Raw genomic sequence first — 21,209 nt, forward strand, 5'->3', positions numbered from 1 at the left:
AAATGGAATTAACCTTAGAATCTCGGGTGTTTTGCAGAGTGAATAATTAAAAAGCATTGGCAAATAGTAAGTTGTCTGCTGTGACCTTTCAGTTCCTGAAGTTTTGACTGACAGTCCCCTCTTTACAGTTTAGTAAAGTTGTAAACAGAGAGACATGAGATCCACTGATGGGCCAGGCTGTCAAATATTGAATATGAAAAGGTCAGCATCAGTCTGCTTGCTGATATGACCAGACTGGCTTGGAATTGGTGGGCCTGTGACATTGTGGCTTTGAGCAATTGACTTAAAGGGAAATTGACAACTAATTCCATAGCAAATGGAATGGGAAACTCTTCTGTTTGAATCCTTTTGGAATATTAGAAACTAGCTCCAAAACTTAGGTAGATAATACTATAGAAATGGTGTTTTGAAGATTTTATCTAAGTGTTGTTTTCTTCTCCCTTTTTCTAATATTTTTAGTATCTTGCAAATACTAACCTCTCACTCTGGAAACAGGGACTTTCTTGTTATGTATTACATATAGAACCCTTAAAAACTATTATAATACTTTCTCAGACCATCCTCTCTATTTTCTTCTTGATGTTTCTCATTTTTATCTTTTTACCTTTACCTCAACTATTTCTTTTCTTCTTCTTGCATCCTTTAAGACTCTATTGCTCCTTGAGGTACTTCCATTCTTTGATTTCTCCAGCCTTGGCATATGGTAAGTTTATCATAACAGGAGGTATTGGAACATTTATTCATTCATTCACCAAACATTGTTTGAGTGCCTAATATGAGCCAGGTCCTGTGTAAGCTGACAAGGGGTGATGTATAGTTCCTGAATTCAGTGGGGTATAAACATGTTTCAGTTTTACTGTTTCTCAATAACTGCCTTCAACTATGTGTTGTTGAATTTCCATTTCTGTTCTCTATTAACATTGTGGATATATCCTACATCTTTCAGAATGGCTAAGGGAAAAGACCCTGGTAATACCAAGTGTTTGTGAGGTTATGGAGTAAGTAGAATGCACCCACATTGCTGTTACGAGTGTAAATTGGTACAACCATAGTGAAAAATTTTTGGCAGTGATCACTGATTCAAATATATACTATTCTATTACTCAACAATTATGTTGCTAGGTCTATACACAAGAGAAAAGTAAACATAGTTTTACAAAAAATATGTACCTGATTGTTCACAGAAGTGCTATGCATAACAATAAAAAACTGAAAATTTCTCAAATGTGCTGCATATCTAATTTTATTGCGCTTCACTTTATTGCACATTGCAGATATTGGGGTTTTTTTTACACATTGAAGGTTTGCAGAACTCTGTGATGAGCAAGTCTATCGGTGCCATTTTTCCAACAGCACTTGTTCACTTCATGTCTCTGTGGCACATTTTGGTAATTACCACAATATTTCAAAAACTTTATTATTATATGTATTATGGTAATCTGTAATCAGTGATCTTTGATGTTACTATTATAATTTTGGGGGCACCATAAACTGAGACCATATACAATGGTGAACTTAATAAATGTTGTGTTTGTTCTGACTGCTCCAACGAGCACCATTCCCCATCTCTCTCCCTCTCCATGAGCTTTCCTATTCCCTCATAAAGAACAATATTGAAATTAGGCAAATTAGTAACCCTACATTGACCTCTAAGTATCAAAGTAAAGAGAATAGTTGCTCTTTCTCACTTTAAATAACAAGCTAGAAATGATTAAGCTTAATGAGGAAGGCATGTTGAAAGCTGAGATAGGCCAAAAGCTAGGCCTCTTGTGCCAAACATTTGGCCAAGTTGTGGCTGCAAAGGAAAGTTCCTGGATGAAATTTAAAGTGCCACTCCAGTGAAAACATAGATGATAAGAAAGTAGAATAACCTTATGCTGATATGGAGAAAATTTTAGTGGTCTGGATAAAGATTAAACCAGCCAGAACATTTCTGTAAGCCAAAGCCCAATCCAGAGCAAGGTCCTAAATCTATTTAATTTTATGAAGGCTAAGAGAGGCGAAGAAGCTGCTGAATAAAAGTCTGATGCTAGCAGAGGTTATTTCAAGTGGTTTAAGGAAAAAAATCCCTCTCTATCCATGAAAGTACAAGATGAAACAGCAAGTGATGGTGTAGAAATTACAGCATGTTATTCAGAAGATCTTGTAGCTAAGATAATTAATGAAGGGGGCTACACTAAACAACAGATTTTCCATGTAGATGAAGCAACATTATATTAAAACATGCCTTATATTTAGAACTTTCATAGCTTAGAGAGAAGTCAGTGCTTGGTTTCAAAGCTTCAAAGGACAGGTAGACTCTCTTAATTGGCATCCACTTCAGCTGGTGACTTTATGTTGAATCCAATGCTCATTTACCATTCTGAAAATCCTAGGGCCCTTAAGATTTATGCTAAATCTATTCTCCCTCTGCTCTATAAATGGAACAACAGAGCCTGGATGACAGCACATCTGTTTACAACATGGTTTACTAAATATTTTAAGCCCACTGTTGAGACCTACTGCTAAGAAAAAAGATTTCTTTCAAAATAGTACTGTCTATTGACAATGTAGCTGGTCACCCAAGAGTTCTGATGGAGATGTACATTGAGATTAATGTTGTTTTCATGCTTGCTAACACAACATCCATTCTGTAGCCCATGGATCAAGGAGTAATTTCGATGTTTGAGTGTTATAATTTAACAAAAACATTTTATAAGACTATAGGAGCCAAAGATAGTGATTTCTTTCTGATGGATCTGGGAAAAGTCAATTGAAAACATTGTGGAAAAGATTCACCATTCTAGATGCCATTAAGAACATTCTTGATTCATGGGAAGAGGTCAAAATATCAACAATAAGATTTGATTCAAACCTTCATGGGTGACTTTGAGGGGTTCAAGAGTTCAGGCAATGGAGTAACTGCAGATGCGGAGGAAATAACAAGAAAATTAGAATTAGAAGTGGAACCTGAAGATGTGACAAAATTGCCACAATCTCATGATACCACTTCAATGGACGAAGAGTTGCTGATTGTGGATGAGCAAAGTGGTTTCTTGAGATGGAATCTACTTCTGGTGAAGATGTCATGAAGATTGTTGAAATGATAACAAAGAATTTAGAATATTATATACACTTAGTTAATAAAGTGGCTGCAGGATTTGATAGGATTGACTCCAATTTTGAAAGAAGTTCTACTGGAGATAAAATGCTATCAAACAGCATTGCATGCTAACCCAGAAATTGTTCATGAAAGGAAGATTCAATTGATGTGGAGACTTCATTGTGGTCTTATTTTAAGAAATTGCAACAACCAACACCATGATCATTCAGTAGCTATCCATACTGAGGCAAGACCCTCCACCAGTAAAAAGGTTATAACTGAAGGCTCAGATGATGATTACCTTTTTTTAAACAATAAGGTACTTTTAAAATTAAATTATGTGCATTGTAATAAATTTTTAATTAAGGTATGTGCGTTGATTTCTAGACATCATGCTATTTCACTCTTTTTTTAAAATATATTTTTATTGATTACAGAGAAAGAGAGAGGGAGAGAGGAGAGAAATATCAATGATGAGAGAGAATCATTAATTAGCTGTTTCTTGCACACCCCATACTGGGGATCGAGCCCATAACCCAGGCATGTGTCCTTGACCAGAATCAAACCCGGGACCTTTCAGTCTGCAGGCCAACACTCTATCCACTGAGCAAAACCAGCTAGGGCTATTGCACTCTTAATAGACTATAGTGTAGTGTAAAATAAAGTTTCATATCCAATGGGAAATTTTTTTTAAATCATGTGATTTGCTTTATTGTCATATTTGTTTTTTTGTTGTTGTCTGGAACCAAACCTGAAAACTGTCTTAGAGTAAACTTTTGTATATTAACAAAATAAAATACTCGACAGCAATGAAAGTAAACTAACTACTACCACATGAAAAAAGTGATGACTTTTTAGGAAATTTTGTTATAAAAATCATTATATATATTTAGGGTTCATGGAGTAGAGAATATATTGGAGAGGAAGAAGCAATCATGGACAACTTCTCCCAAAAAGTTAAACTTGACTTTTGAAAGAAGAGATTAACCCCTTCTCCAAGATATGATTTTTTTTTTTTTGGCTGTGCAAAAGCTTCCCCCTGCCCCGCTTTTAAAAATATATATCTTTATTGATTTTAAAGAGGAAAGGAGAGGGAGAGAGAGATCGAAACATCAATGATGAGGGAGAATCATTGATTAGCTGCCTCCTGCACACCCCTTACTGGGGATTGAACCCACAACCCAGGGATCTTCCCTTGACCAGAATTGAACGTGGGACTCTTCAGACCACAGGGCAATGCTTTATCCACTGAGCCAAACTGGCTAGGGCTTGATGTGCAGAAGCTTTTATCTTAGCTATAGTCCCACTTGTTTATTTTTGCTTCCATTGTTTTTGCTTTTGATGCCATATAAAAAAATATTGCCAAGACCAAAGTCACAGAGTTTCTTCTCTATATTTTCTTCTAGTAGTTTTAAGGTATCAGGTCTTAAGTTTAAGTCTTTGATCCATTTTTAGTTAATTTTTGTCAATATATAATTATAGGGGTTCATTTATATTTTTCTACAGATGTTTATATAGTTTTTCCAACATTTGTCAAAAAGACTATTCTTTCCCTATTGATTTTTTTGACTTCCTTGTCAAATATTAGTTGACTAGAGGCCTGGTGCACGAAATTCGTGCATGGGGGCCAGTGGGGAGGGTGTCCCTCAGCCTGGCCTGCACCCTCTCCAATCTGGGACCACGCATGGGATAACCAGCAGTTGGACATTCCTCTCACAATTCAGAACTGCTGGCTCCTAACCGCTCACCTGCCTGCCTGATTGCCCCTAACTGCTTCTGCCTACCAGCCTGATTGTCCCTAACTGCTCCCCTGCTGGCTTGATTGCCCCTAACCACCTCTGCCTCGTCCCGCACCTGGTACCCAGGATTCCCTCCTCTAGCTGACCACAGGCACCCAGGATCTGGGCTTCCCTCCCTCTGGTCAGCCATAGGCACCCAGGCTGGCTGCAGCCTCAGGGGATGGTGGACAGGGGGCTTCGCCTGTGCTGCAGCTGCAAGTGCTGGGGCCCAGGACCGCAGGGTGGGTGGCTTCTCTATCTCCCAGGCCACAGCCAGCCGCAGTTACTGGTGCCCAGGACTGCAGGGTGGGCGGCTTCTCTGTCTCCCAGGCCACAGCCAGCCTCAGGTACTGGGGCCCAGTTTCTCCATCTCCCCCAGGACATGGGGCAGGTGGACATGGGGTGGGCGGCTTCTCCAGCTGGCTGTAGCCTGGGATCATAGGGCAGGCGGCTTCTTCGTCTCCCAGATCGCATCCACCCTCAGGTGCTGGCACCCGGTTTCTTGTCTCCCCCAGGACGTGGGGAGGGCGGCTTCTCTAGCTGGCTGCAGCTTGGGATCACGGGGCAGGCGGCTTCTTCATCTCCCGGGTCGCAGCCAGCCTCAGGTGCTGGCACCCGGTTTCTTGTCTCCCCCAGGACGTGGGGAGGGCGGCTTCTCCAGCTGGCTGTGGCTTGGGATCACGGGGCAGGTGGCTTCTTCATCTCCCAGGTCGCAGCCAGCCTCAGGCGCTGAGGCCCAGTTTCTCAGTCTCCCCCAGGAGGTGGGGCAGGCGGACCTGAGGTTTCTGCTGCTGGCTGCAGCTTGGGATCACAGGGCAGGCGGCTTCTTCATCTCCCGGGCTGCAGCCAGCCTCAGACACTGGCACCTGGTTTCTTGTCTCCCCCAGGATGTGGGGTGAACGGCTTCTCCAGCTGGCTGAGGCCTGAGATTACGGAGCAGGCAGCTTCTTGGTCTCCGTGGCTGCAGCCAGCCTCAGGTGCTGGGGCCCAGTTTCTCCGTCTCCCCAGGATGTGGGGCAGGCGGACCTGAGGCTTCTGTGGCTGGCTGAGGCCTGGGATCATGGGGCAGGAGGCCTCTTGGTCTCTGTGGCTGTAGCCAGCCTCAGGTGCTGGTGCCTGACTTCTCCAACTCCCAGAGACCTGGAGAGGCTGGGGGGCGGGGCTGCCGCCATGTTTTCAGTTTAATTGCATACTCACTCTGATTGGATGGTGGGTTTGGCTGGGGCGTGGCTGGTGGGTGTGGCTTGTGAGTGTAGCGGAGAGATGATTTGCATATTACTCTATTATTAGATAGGATTATATAGGCAGTGGTTTAATTCTTGGCTATCTAGTCTGTTCCACTGTTGTATGTGTCTATTTTTATGCCATTACCATAATGTTTTAATACTATAGCTTTGAAGTATAGTTTGAAATTAAGAAATGTGATGGCTCTGGCTTTACTCTTCTTTCTCATAATTTCTTTGGCTATTTGGAGTCTTTTGGGGTTCCATACAAATTATAAGATTTTTTTTTACCTGATTGTTTCATTTAATTATTTATTTATTTTTTAAATTTCTTTATTGATTAAGGTATTGCATTTGTTTCCTCATCCCTCCATTAACCCCCCAACCTGCCCCCCCCCAACATTCATGTCCTCACCCCCCTGGTGTTTGTGTCCATAGGTTAGGCTTATATGCATGCATACAAGTCCTTTCGTTGATCTCTCCTCCTTACCCCACTCCCCTACCTTCCCTCTGAGGTTTGACAGTCTGATCGATGCTTCTCTGTCTCTGGATATGTCCCTGTTCATCAGTTTATGTTGTTCACTATATTCCATAAATGAGTGAGATCATGTGGTATTTATCTTTCTCTGACTGGCTTATTTCACTTAACAGAATGCTCTCCAGTTCCATCCATGCTGTTGCAAATGGTAAGAATTCCTTCTTTTTTACCGCAGCATAGTATTCCATTGTGTAGATGTACCACGGTTTTTTAATCCACTCATTTGCTGATGGGCACTTAGGCTGTTTCCAAATCTTAGCTATGGTGAATTGTGCTGCTATGAACATAGGAGTACATATATCCTTTCTGATTGATGTTTCTAGCTTCTTGGGGTATATTTCTAGAAGTGGGATCACTGAGTCAAATGGGAGTTCCATTTTTAGTTTTTTGAGGAAACTCCATAATGTTCTCCACAGTGGCTGCACCAGTCTGCATTCCCACCAGCAGTGCAGAAGAGTTCCTTTTTCTCTGCAACCTCACCAACACTTGTCATTTGTTGATTTGTTGATGATAGCCATTCTGACAGGTGTGAGATGATACCGCATTGTCGTTTTGATTTGTATCTCTTAGGTAATTAGTGACTTTGAGCATGTTTTCATATGTCTCTTGGCCTTCCTTCTGTCCCCCTTTGAAAAGTGTCTATTTAGGTCCATTGCCCATTTTTTGATTGGATTGTTTATCTTCCTTTTGTTAAGTTGTATGAGTTCCCTGTAAATGTTGGATATTAAACCCTTATCAGTGATAACATTGGCAAATATGTTCTCCCATACAGTGGGCTTTCTTATTGTTTTGTTTTTTATTGTATTGATGTTTTTTTGTGGTTTTTTTTTCTGTGCAGAAGCTTTTTATTTTGATGTAGTCCATTTGTTCATTTTCTCTTTAGTTTCCATTGCCCTAGGAGCAGTATTGGTGAAGAAATTGCTTCGGCATATGTCTGAGATTTCTCTGCCTGTGGATTCCTCTAGTACTTTTATGGTTTCCTATCTTATGTTTAAGTCCTTTATCCATTTTGAGTTTATTTTTGTGTATGGTGTAAGTTGGTGGTCTAGTTTCATTTTTTTGCATGTATCTGTCCAATTTTCCCAACACCATTTGTTGAAGAGACTGTCCTGACTCCATCTTATGTTCATGTGTCCTTTGTCAAATATTAATTGGGCATAGTGGTTTGGGTCAATTTCTGGGTTCTCTATTCTATTCCTTTGATATATATGTTTGTTATTGTGCCTGTACCAGGCTGTTTTAAGAACAGTGGCTTTGTAATACAGCTTGATATTTGGTATTGAGATTCCACCTACTTTGTTCTTCTTTCTCAGGATTGCTATGGCTATTCAGGGTCTCTTTTTATTTCAGATGAATTTTTTGAAAGTTCGTTGTAGGTCTCTGAAATATGCCCTTTGTATTTTAATGGGGAGTGCATTGAATCTGTAGATTGCTTTGGGTAGTATGGACATTTTGATGATGTTGATTCTACCAATCCATGAACACGGTATTTTCTTTCATCTGTTTATGTCTTCCTCTATCTCTCTTTTTCTGTGTCCTGCAGTTTTCCGCATTAAGGTCTTTTACCTCCTTAGTTAATTTTATTCCTAGATATCTTAATTTTTTTGGTGCTATGGTAAATGGGATTGCTTTTTTAGTCTCTCTTTCTGTAAGTTCACTATTGGTGTAAAGAAATGCCATAGATTTCTTGGCATTAATTTTGTATCCTGCTACATTGCCGAATTCATTTATTAAGTCTAATGATTTTTTTATGACATCTTTAGGGTTTTCTATGTACAATATCATGTCATCTGCGAATAAGGACAGTTTTACTTCTTCTTTTCCAATTTGGATGCCTTTTATTTCTTCTTCTTATCTGATCGCAATGGCTAATACTTCCAGTACTATGTTGAACAGGAGTGGTGAGAGTGGGCATCCCTGTCTTGTTCCTGTTCTTAGGGGAAATGGTATTAGTTTTTGTTCATTGAGTATGATGTTGGCTGTGGGTTTGTCATATATGGCTTTTATTATGTTAAGGTATGTTCTTTCTATTCGCACTTTCTGAGAGTTTTTATCAAGAAAGGGTGTTGGATTTTGTCAAATGCTTTTTCTGCATCAATTGATATGACTATGTGATTTTTATCTCTCAATTTGTTTATATGATGCATCACGTTTATAGATTTGCGCATATCGTACCATCCTTGCATCCCCAGGATAAATCCTACTTGGTCATGGTGTATGATCTTTTTGATGTACTGCTGGAACCGATTTGCTAGAATTTTGTTGAGGATTTTGGCATCTATGTTCATGAGAGACATTGGCCTATAATTCTCTTTCATTGTGTTGTCTTTATCTGGTTTTGGTATTAGGGTGATGTTGGCTTCATAGAATGAGCTAGGAAGTGTTCCTTCCTCTTGAATTTTTTTGGAATAGTCTGAGGAGGATAGATTTTAGTTCTTCCTTGAATGTTTGGTATAACTCTCCTGTGAAGCTGTCTGGCCCCGGGCTTTTGTTTGCTGGGAGCTTTTTGATGACTGCTTCAATTTCTTCCATAGTTACTGGCCTATTGAGATTTTTAGAATCTTCCTGATTTTGTTTTGGAAGGTTGTATTTTTCTAGGAATATGTCCATTTCCTCCAGATTGTCTAGTTTGTTGGAGTAGAGTTGTTCATAGTATTTTTTAGCAATCCTTTGTATTTCTGTGGGTTCTGTTGTTATTTCTCCTCTCTCATTTCTGATTTTGTTTATTTGGGTCCTCTCTCTTTGCTTCTTGGTGAGCCTGGCTAGAGGTTCATCAATCTTGTTTATCCTTTCAAAGAACCAGCTCTTTGTTTTGTTGATGTTTTGTATTTTTTTTTGGTCTCTATGTCATTTATTTCTTCTCTGATCTTTATTATCTCCTTCCTTCTGCTCACTCTGGGCTTTTCTTGTTGCTCTCTTTCTAATTCTTTGAGTTGTAGAATTAGATGATTTGCTACCATTTTTTTCTTGTTTTTTTGAGGTAGGCCTGTAGAGCTATAAACTTCGCTCTCACGACTGCTTTCCTTGTGTCCCATAGATTTTGGATTGTTGTGTTTTTGTTGTCATTAGTTTCCAGGATGTTTTAAATTTCTTTTTTGATCTCATTGGTAACCCAGTCATTATTTAATAGCATGCTATTCAGCTTCCAAGTGTTTGAGATTTTTGGATTGTTTTTATTGTAGTTTATTTCTAATTTAATGGCATTGTGGTCTGAGAAGACTCTTGTTATGATTTCAGTCTTCTTGAATTTGGGGAGACTTTGCTTGTGACATAATATGTGTTCTATATTTGAAAATGTCACATGTGCGCTTGAGAAGAACGTATATTCCGTGGCTTTGGGTGAAATGTTCTGAAGATGTCAGTTAAGTCAATCTGATCTAGTGAGTCATTTAGGATTGCTGTATCTTTTCTGAGTTTTTTTCTAGGGGATTTATCCATTGATGTCAGTGGTGTATTAAAGTCCCCTACTATTATTGTATTGTTGTCAATCTCTCCCTTGATATCTTCCAGGAGTTTTGTTATGTATTTGGGTGCTCCTGCATTGGGTGCATATATGTTTACCAGGGTTATATCCTGTTGTTGTATCAATCCCTTTATTATTATGAGGTGGCCTTCTTTATATCTTGTTATGGCCTTCACTTTGAGGTCTATTTTGTCAGATTAACGTATTGCTACCCCAGCTTTCTTTTTTCATTTCCATTTGCCTGAAAGGTATTTTTCCATCTTTTCACTTTCAGTCTGTGTGAGTCCCTTGTTCTGAGATGGGTCTGTTGTAGACAGCATATATATGGGTCATGTTTTTTTTATCCATTCAACCACTCTTTGTCTTTTGAGGGGAGCATTTAGTCCATTTACGTTTAACGTTATTACTGAAAGGTACTTGTTTGTAGTCATTTCTATTTTTGTGCCTGTGTTCCTTCTTACCTTTTTATTTCTTCTTTTTACAGCATTCCCTTTAGCATTTCTTGCATTGCTGGTTTGGTGGTGATAAACTCCCTCAGCCTTTTTTTGTCTGCAAAGCTCCTGATTTCCCCTTCAATTTTGATTGATAGTCTTGCTGGAAAGAGTATTCTAGGATTCAGTCCTTTGCTTTGCAACACTTTGTATACCTCCTTCCATTCCCTTCTAGCTTGATGTGTTTTTGTTGAGAAATCATTTAATAATCTGATTGGGGATCCTTTGTAGGTAACTCTCTGTCTCTCTCTTGCTGCCTTTAAGATTCTCTCTTTGTCATTAACCCTTTGCACTCGCTTGCTTTTTTCTCGATTCCTTTATTCTAATGCTAACCATGTTGAGTCACACTCGACATCTGAGTGCAAAAGGTTAATATTTGCCATTGAAATTATGATGTGTCTTGGTATGGGTCTTTTGGGATTGATCTTGCTTGGGACTCTCTGTCCTTGTGCAACTTTTTTCTTCCCCATATCTGGGAAGTTTTCTGTCATTATTTCTTCAAATAGATTTTCTAATCCTTGCTGCTCTTCTTGTCCTTCTGGCAGCCCTATTATATGTATGTTACTTCATTTCATGTTGTGCCAAAGCTCCCCTAGGTTCTCCTGCTTTTTAATTTTTTTCTCTAGTTGCTGTTCATATTGAGCTTGTTTCTCTACCTTATCTTATAACTCACTAATTCGGTCCTCTGCTTCTTCTTGTCTACTGATAAAACTTTCCATTGTGTTTTTGATTGTAGCTATATCACTTTTCATTTATTCCTGGTTCTTGCTTAGGTTTTTTGTTTTCTCATCCATCTGGTGAATGAATTGTACAACCATTACTCTGAATTCTTTTTCGGTCATGTTGCATGCTTCAATTTCACTAATTTCCTTTCTTGGTGACTCCTCATTTTCTTTCATCTGGGGATTGTGTTGTCTCCCCATTCTGACTCTCTCCGGAAGGTTCAAACTTCAAGTTATGTGGACCTGGGCTGTGTGCTGTGGGAGCTTCGCACCACCTGAGTGTCACTGAAGTGCTCCGACACTAGTACGTGTGGCTGCCGTGGGTTGGTGGGAACCAGGCTTGCCCAGGGTCAGTGTTACCAGTACTCAGTGTTGTCTCATGTGCGCACCTAGAATCAGGAACCCCGCCTGCACTGTCCTGTTGGCGCCGAAAATCAGAGTCCCCTAGCATGTGTCAGGAGTCAGAGTTCCCCTGTGTCTGCACCAAGAATCGAGTATCAGAGTCTCTCTTATTTCGTGCAGCTTCTCGCTGAGAATCATGCACCAAGAATTGCAGTCACTGGCTCTTAGTGTGAATGTGCTGTAAGTCAGGGATCCCACGCGCACGCGATAAGAAATAGAATCAAGTCAGTGGTGCTCAGTGCTGCCTCCCACAGGGAGAATCTGGATCCAGGTCACAATGGAGGACTGGGTTGCACAGTAGCACTGTGTAGACTGGAGGTCTGCCCCCATGCTACGGAAAACAGACTTCTGTGTGTGCTTTCCCAGAATCGAAGTCAGGTGGCACTGGTGCCCTGTGTGGGCTTCGGGTGTGGTCACCTGATTGAGTTGCACAGAGCAGATTCCCAGTCTCTGTGCATGTGCGCAGGCTCAAATTCCTGTAGGGGCACTGCGGCCTCTGCGTGCTCTCCCAAGCTCAAATTCCCATAGGGGTGCAAATTATAAGATTTTTAAAATATTTCTGTGAAAAATACCATTGGAATTTTGATAGGGATTGCCATTAATATAAAAGTATGCAAAGAACTCATGGAACTCAATAACATAAAACTGCTAACAATCCAATTTAAAAAATGGGCAGAGGACATGACTAGACATTTTTTTTCTTTCTTTTTTTATTGTCTAAAGTTTTACATATGTCTCCTTTTTCTCCAATTGATCCCTTCAGCCATTCCCACCCTGGGTAAGCCCCCACTGCCCCAGTGTCTGTGTCTATTGGTTATGCTAATATGCATGCATACAAGTCCTTTGGTTGCTCTCTAGCCCCCCCTCCCCTACCATTTGTCTCTGAATCTATTCTTGTTCATCAAATTATGTTCATCATTATATCCCACATATGAGTGAGATCATGTGATATTTATCTCTGACTAGACATTTTTCCAAAGAAGATATACAACTGGCCATCAGGTACCAAAAAAAAAAAAGAAAAAGAAAAAAAAAAGATGTTCAACATAACTAATCACCAGGGAAATCCAAATTAAAATCACAATGAGATATCATCTCACACCTGTTAGAATGACTGTCATAAAGGACACAAGAGGTAAGTGTGGGCAAAGATATAGAATAAAGAGAACCCGTGCACACTGTTGGTGGAAATATAAATTGGTCCAGCCACTATGAAAAACATTATGGAGGTATCTCAAGAAAGTAAAAATAGAACTACTATATGATCCAGCAATTCCACTTCTGGATATACACCCAAAGATATTGAATATATCTATACACTTTTATGTTAATTGCAGCATTATTTACAATAGCCAAGAGATGTAAACAACCTAAGTACCTGTCAACAGATGAATGAATGAAGAATATGTGCTATATATGCAATGAAATATTAATCAACCATGAGAAAAGAGGACATTTTGCCATTTTGTAACAACATGGATGGGCACTGAGGATATTATGCTAAGAGAGATAAGTCAGACAAAGAGAAATACTATATGATCTCATATATATTTATAATATAAAAAGCCAAACTCATGAAATCAGACAGCAGAATAGTGGTTACCAGGGGCTAGGTGGTCGGGGTATAGGAGAGATGTTTAAGGGCACCAACTTGCAAAATAGATAAGTAAGTTCTAGAAATCTAATTCACAACATAGTGATAATAGACAATGACACTGTACAATAAACACCAACCTTGCTAAGAGATCTTAATTATTACTATCACAAAAAAGTAAATAAGTATCCTACCTAATAAAAGAGTAATATGCAAATTGACCACACCTTTTGCTAGGCCCAAACCACGCCCACCAGCCAATCAGGGTGAGTATGCAAATTAACCCAACCAAGATGGCGGTTAATTTGCATACATAGGCGCCCTCCCCCTGCGATGGATCGCTGGGGTCCGCTCCAGCACCAGGCCTAAAGCCTCCGGACCCTCTGCAATCGATCACAGGGAGCGGACCCTCTGCAATCGATTGCAGGGAGCTGGGTGTCTGCTCTGGCCCCCTGCAATCAGTCACAGGGAGCTGGGGGTTGCTTCAGCCTGGTGCTTTAGGCTTTAGGTGTGGGAAGGGGCCACGCCTACGATCAGAGGTGCTGGGGGAAACCCCTTCCCAAGTCTAAAGCCTGGGGCGGAGGCTTTGGGCTTGGGGAAGTGCTGGGGGGACCCCCTTCTCAAGCCTAAAGTCTGGGGCAGAGGCGTTAGGCTTAAGAAGGGGCCAAGCCTACGATTAGAGGTGCCGGGGGAAACCCCTTCCCAAGCCTAAAGCCTGGGGTGGAGGCTTTAGGCTTAGGAAGGGGCTGAGCCTGCGATCAGAGGTGTGGGTGGGGAACTCCTTCCAAAGCCTAAAGCCTGGGGCAGAGGCTTTAAGCTTGGGGAGGTGCCAAGCCAGTGATTGGAGGTTCTGGGGGGGGGACCCCTTCCCAAGCCTAAAGCCTAGGACAGTGGCTTTAGGCTTAAGAAGGGGCCAAGCCTATGATCAGAGGTGCCAGGGGGGAACCACTTCCCAAGCCTAAAGCCTGGGGTGGAGGCTTTAGGCTTGGGAAGGGGCTGAGCCTGTGTTTAGAGGTGGGGGGGGACCCCTTCCCAAGTCTAAACCTGGGGCGGAGGCTTTTGGCTTGGGAAGGGGCTGAGCTTGGGATCGGAGGGAAGGGGAAAATATCAATGGAAACATATCCTTAGGTGAGGATAAAAAGAAAAAGAAAGAAATGTCATATCCTATGAAAGACACATCTTGAAAATGCTTAAAGAAAGTTGTCATTTTTTCATGGTGAAGGGACTGGAGTCCATGTTGATGAAAATACCTTGGTGGCTGTGGTGACTGGCAGTGGCTGCAGCAGTGGGGTGATGGAGCTGGCGCCTTCCCCTGATCAGCCCGGTCACCTCAAGCAAAGGGAGGCCAGACTGAGGCTTAGGTCCTCTCCCAATGGGGAGCGGGCTTAAGCCATCCATAGGACATCCCCTGAGGGCTCCCAGTATGTGAGAGGGGACAGGCTGGGCTGAGGGACCCCTCCCCAGTGCGTGAATTTCATGCACCGGGCCCCTAGTGTGTCAGAATAGAGGAACTAGCTATCAACAATGGCTACCATATTACAATATATAAATGTATCAAATCAACATGTACAACTTAAATTTACACAGTGTTATATATCAAATATATTTCAATAAAACCCATTTAATATAACTAAAGCCAAAAATAAAATTAATAATAGATACAGATGCAGGAAGTTGGAAAAATTGACAGAAGGGACTGCCTAGTGTATGAAACTGCCTAAAGCATTAAGGGAATATAGCATGAGGTAGGTGTTGGAAATACACTTGTTTCAACTAAGGGATCTGAGCCTCAGAGAGCAACTTTCCCAAGGTCACACATGTAGTAAATGGTAAAGCTAGAATTTGGATCCAGGTCTGCCTATCTCCAAAGTTGATGTTCTTAATTAACCTCTATGCCATACCTTTGAAAGGCTTGATCATTGAGATAAGCATAAAGTCCATGTAAACATATACTATTAGTTTGCTCATGGCGGAGGAGGATCAGGTGAACCAAAACAATAAATTTCGGGAAAAGGGGACTACATTTGAGCTGGGCCTTGAGGTAGAGACAATCACCAGGTTGACAAAATAGCACAAGCAAAGACATGGATACAAATTCCTGTTCTGTAGAACCTTATGGTATCACTAATAATTTCCAAGGTATGTATAAATGTTCCAGAAAATTTCCCTGAGTGCAGTTTCATAAAAAATATATAGCCTAAGGATGTTGTAATTTTCACAAAATTGGGAAATTCACTAACAGACATTTCTGTTGGCTTGATTTTTGGTCAGACACACTTGTTAACAGTCATCTTAATTCTCACAAATAGAATTGTTGGCAACATTTCAAAGTAAGCATACATTTAGTGGCGATGTTCTCAAAGGTAGCAGCATGCTCTTTTGTTGCTTTTTGCATATATGCAAACATGCTGCCTCATTCTTTGAATTCCCAATTGCCCTTCACCAGGCCTTTTGACTCCTAGTGAAAGCCAAGCTTAGCTTTGTCCCCAGAAGCCTTTATGGAATACTTTTCCATTCAACTGTATTACACAGTTGCCAGAAAATGAGTAACTTGTTTGAGTAATATATCTGTATTGTCTTGATTTTTAGCTAAAATCATACATTTTAAAACACAGACTGATTGAAAAAGTAAGATAATTAATTTCAGAATGTATAACCTTTAATAATATCAGCTTTTCTTTCTGAAGTAGGTACATACAACATGTTGCAAAGTTTTTCTCTTCAATATAAAGCCTAAATCTGTGGGAGTAAGGCCTTGGTAGACTAACATCTGTTCTTTTCTGTTTGTTTGTTTGTTTTTACTTTCATACCTTGTTGAGAGAGGTAAACAAAATTAAAACCACTATCATCCTTTTCTTTCTGTGTAGATAAATCATACCTAATACTCTTAGTAGGCATTGTTGCTGCCAATAGTATTTCAGTTTTCTTTTTTCCTCTCACAGTAAGAATGTAAAGCATTTTGGGGGTATGAGATATTCCATAAAAGTAAATCTTCCAGGCAATTGACATTTACCTCTAGAAGATTTTGTTGACAGCAGGTGAAATTCTGGCTAATGACAATTGAGGACCAGTATATCTATAGATGCCAGTTAGGCTCATCTTTTCTTTCCAACCTAATTGCATGTTTATTGAAGCAATACATATCTTAAGGGGTCTAGTCTTTAGTCAGGGATGACTGAAAAATTTCATCACTGCTTATTCTTTTGTTCCTCAGTCTAAGATTTACCATTATTTTAGAAACAGAAATTGAACATCATTTTAATGGTCTGTCTTTGTATTTATTACTAGAATTCCAAAAGATTGCCCAATGGAGTGATAGAGTCCTTTATAATATGAACACATTTTTATTTTCATATGTAATAAAATTTTTTGTGTTACATTAACTGGATTCTTATCAATTACATATGCCATCTTGAAGACATATACCCTTTAGAAGGTTATATTAACCAGTTTAATTATGAGATTAGCATAAATGTCCTAAATTTAGTGTGTTGCAGGCTATATCCTCCATAATGGGTGTCCCTCTCTTATTCTTTCCTTCCTACAAACCATTTTCTCACATTGCAGCCTGAATAATGTTTATAAAAATATAATACTTATCTTGTCATTCCCTTCTTATAACCTCTGAACAGCTTTCCGTTTTAACCTACATTATATCCAAACATGTTCTTACAACTTACAAAACTGTGTGTGATCTGGCTTTTAATCAGCTTCTCAATCTCCTACAGTCTCACCCTGCCCTTTGCACAACACACTGCGGTCACATTGGCCATCTTTCTCTTCTTGGTTTTCTGTAATGCTCCAAGCTTCTTTCCACCTTAGGGTCTTTTTAAAATATATATTTTTATTAATTTCAGAGAGGAAGGGAGAGGGAGAGGGAGACAGAAACATCAATGATGAGAGAGAATCATTGATCGGCTGCCTCCTGCATACCCCCAACTGGGGATCGAGCTCACAACCCGGGCATGTGCCCTTGACCAGAATCGAACCTGGGACCCTTCAGTCTGCAGTCTGACACTTTCTCCACTGAATCAAACTAGCTAGGGCCCACCTTAGTTTCTTTATATTTTCTATTTCCTCTGTCAGAAACAGACTTGCTTTTTTTCTCCAAATGTTCCATATGGCTGATTCCTCCTTATCATTTAGATCTCAGACAAATATTGTCTTCTTAGACAGGCCTCCCCCAAATCTAATGTAGCCCCAAGTCACTCTCCATACAATTACCATGTTTTATTTCCTTCACAGTATAGCATTATCTATCTCCCATTACCAGAATGTTACCTTTAGGAGGGCAGAGTCTTTGTCTGTCTTATTACACTATCCCCAGAATGTAACACAATGTCTGGCACATAGCTTGCGGTTAGTGAATATTTTTTTGAATAAGTAAATTAATAAATAAAATATTAAAGCTGGAAGGACTTGTGACTTTTGAAGTCATCAAGTTCAATTTTCATTTAGAAGTAAAGATATGGAGCATATAGAGGTAATGTGACTTGGCTAATGAAGTACAGTAAATTAATGGAAGAACTGGGACTAGAACTAGATCTTGCAATAACCAGTTTAGGGATTTTTACACTAAGAAGTTAGAATTTATTAAGATATTATAAGTAACCACTTCAACAAAAATTCTCATATTCCAAAGACTGTATTTGCAGAGAGCTATGCTTAATTCAAATGCATGCCATTTAAATAACAGAATTTTTGTCTGTTAGTACTTGAATGAAAAAGTTACTATCAATACCTTTAAATCATAACCCCAACTGTGCCGAAAAATTAAATTATTGTTGTGGCTCCACCTCTGTTTGGTGTTATATCAGATTGGTTATTAATATAAACATAAGAACCAGATATATTATCAGCTCTGCTACTTAAAACTGTATGTTCTTAATTTTTCCTTGTCTTCATTGATTTTGCATTCAGTAAATTATAGTCTGCTTATCCAAATACTTTTTTGATAGCTTTATTAAAATATAATTCAAATACCATGAAATTTGCAAATTTAGAATTTAAATTCAATAGCATTCAGTAATGCTCAGACCTGTGCAATCATACCATAATCCAGTTTAAGGTTATTTTCATCAAACAAAAAAGAAACACAATACAAATTAGTAGTCACTCCCAATTCTAACCCACCCATCTCATTAGCCTTTGGCAGCCACTCATTTACTTTCTGTATCCATGTATTTGCCTATTATGAGCATTTCATACTCATGGAATCATACAATATGTGGTCCTTTATGACTGGCTCTTTCACTTAGCATAATATTCTTGAGATTCATCCATGTTTCAGCATGTTGTAGTTCTTAATTCCTTTTAATGGCTGAATAATATTTCATTTGTATGTATATACCACAATTTGTTTATCCAATTTTCCAGGTGACAAACATGTGTGTTGTTTATATTTTGGCTATTATGAGTAATACTACTATCAACATTTGAATACAAGTTTTTGTGTGGATATAGGCTTTTTAATACTCCTGGTATATGTCTATGAGTGGAATTGCTGGGTTATTGAGTATTTCTATGTTGAATTATTTTAGGAACTCCTAAACATTTTTTCAAAGTGGGCATACAATTTTAAATTTCTGCAAGCAATTTTCCCATACATTGGTCAACACTTGTTATTATGCATCTTTTTGATAATAGCCTTCCTGATGAATATAAAATGGATCTCATTGTGGTTTTGTTTTGTATTTCTCTTATGGATAATAATGAACATGTTTTCATGTGTTTATTGTTCATTTGCCTATCTTCTTCAAAGAAATGTCCATTCAGATTATTCCCTATTTTAAAGATGTATTTTTATTAATGAGTTGAAAGAAATTTTTACATGTTCAGTATACAAATTATTTATTAGATTTATGATTTGTGAATATTTTCTACAGGTCTGTGAAATGTCTTCATGTTCTTGGTGGTGTCCTTTAAATTACAAACTTTTTCTTTAAACTTTTATGAAGTCTATTTATTTAATCAGTCCCTTGTGTCTTTGGTGTCATATCTAAGAAGGCTTTGATTAACTCAAGGTCATGAAAATTTACTCCTTTATTTTCTTCTAAGAGTTTTATAGTTTTTCCCTTACATTTAGGTCTATGTTGCAATTTCAGCTTATTTCTTTCTATAGTGTGAAATAAGGGTCCCAATTCATTGGATATCTGGTTGTTCCAATACCAATTCTTGAAGAAGCTATTCTTTTCCCCATTGATGGCCTTGACACCTTTGTAAAAAAAAAAGAAAGTTGACTGTAAAGGTAATGGTTTGTTTCTAGACCCTCAATTCTATTCCATTGATGTATATGTCTATTTTTATTCCAGTTAGACACAGTCTTAATTACTAGAGCTTTGTAATAAGTCTTTAAATTCAGAAGTGTTAACCCACTAACATTGTTTTTCTCTTTCAAATTGTCTTGGATAATATGGGTCCTTTGCATTCCCAAATGAGCTTTAGCACCTCCTTATCAATGCCTACAAAAAAAAAAAAAAAGCTGGGATTTTGATGTTGATTGTTGAAGTTGTAAATAAGTTTGGAAATTATTGTTCCTAGCAATATTAAGTCTTCCAATCTTGGAACATGGAATGTATTCTAATCATTTAGATCTTCATTTTTTTTCAATTTTTTGTAGTTTTAAGAATATAACTTTTATATTTTTTATTACATTTATTCTTAAGTACTTTATTCTCTTTGGTGCTATTATAAATGAGATTATTTCCTTAATTTCATGTTCAGGTTTTTTATTGCTTGTGTATAGAAGTAGAACTGGTTTTTGTATATGAATCTTGTATCCTGCAATGTTGTTTAACTAGTTTATAATCTCCTTTGTATTTTTGTTGGCTCTTTAGGGTTTTTTTCTTCATAATATCATGCCATCTAAAAATAGATAGTTTGACTTTTTCTTTTACAATCTGAATGTCCTTCCTTCTTTCCTTCTCCCTTCATCCTTTCCTTTTTTCCTTCTCCCTTCCTCTTTTATTTTCCTTCTTCCTTTCTCCTTTCTCTTTCTTCCTTCCTTCCCTTCCTTCCTTCCTTCCTTCCTTCCTTCCTTCCTTCCTTCCTTCCTTCCTTCCTTCCTTCCTTCCTTCCCTCCCTCCCTCCCTTCCTCCCTCCCTCCCTCCCTCCCTCTCTTTCCTTCCTTCCTTCCTTCCTTCCTTCCTTCCTTCCTTCCTTCCTTCCTTCCTTCCTTCCTTCCTTTCTTCCTTCCTTCTCTTTCCTAATTACTTTGTCTAGTACTTCCAATGATGTATAGAAGTAGTAAAAGCAGATGTCCTTTGTCTTTATCCTGATCATAGGAGGAAAACATTCAGCTTTCACCATTAAATATATCATTAACTATGTATTTGTTATACATTCCCTTTATCAGGTTGAGGGTGTTCAGTTCCATTTCTAGTTTGTTTTCTTGATCACAAAATGTGTTGAATTTTCAAGTGCGTTTTTCTGTATCAGTTGAGATGATCATGTGTTCCCCCCTTCATTCCATTAATGTGTTAATCTATTACATCAATATTTGTATGTTGAGCTACCCTTACATTCTTGGGATAAATAACACTTGCTCATTTTAATATGCAGCTGAATTCATTTGGAAGCATTTTGTTGATGATTTTTTTACACCCATACCTATAAGAGATATTGGTTTATAGTTTGTTTGTTTTTTCCTTGTGATTTCATTGCCTGGGTTTGGTATCAGGGTAATCCCTGCCTCAATAATCACCACTCTTTTATTTTGGGGGAATAGCTTGTGAAGTATTGGTGATACTTCTTCATTAAACATTTAGTAGAACTTATCCATGGCCACATCTGGTTCTGGTCTATTCTTTGTGAGTAGTTTTTACTTTTATTAATTAAATTTATTTACTTTTTAAAGCTTTAATTGAATTTTTTCTTCCTGAGTTACATTAAGTGGTTCATGTCTTTCTATGAATTTG

General features: G+C 38.8%; 1 pseudogene; it reads left to right on the plus strand.

Moving 5' to 3' along the window:
• The first annotated feature begins 947 nt into the window (after positions 1-947).
• LOC114227180 (tigger transposable element-derived protein 1-like) lies at positions 948-3,214 on the plus strand (annotated as a pseudogene).
• Positions 3,215-21,209: the final 17,995 nt, after the last annotated feature.

The sequence above is a fragment of the Eptesicus fuscus genome, chromosome 1 (genome assembly GCF_027574615.1).
Source record: "Eptesicus fuscus isolate TK198812 chromosome 1, DD_ASM_mEF_20220401, whole genome shotgun sequence".
Classification (NCBI taxonomy): domain Eukaryota; kingdom Metazoa; phylum Chordata; class Mammalia; order Chiroptera; family Vespertilionidae; genus Eptesicus; species Eptesicus fuscus.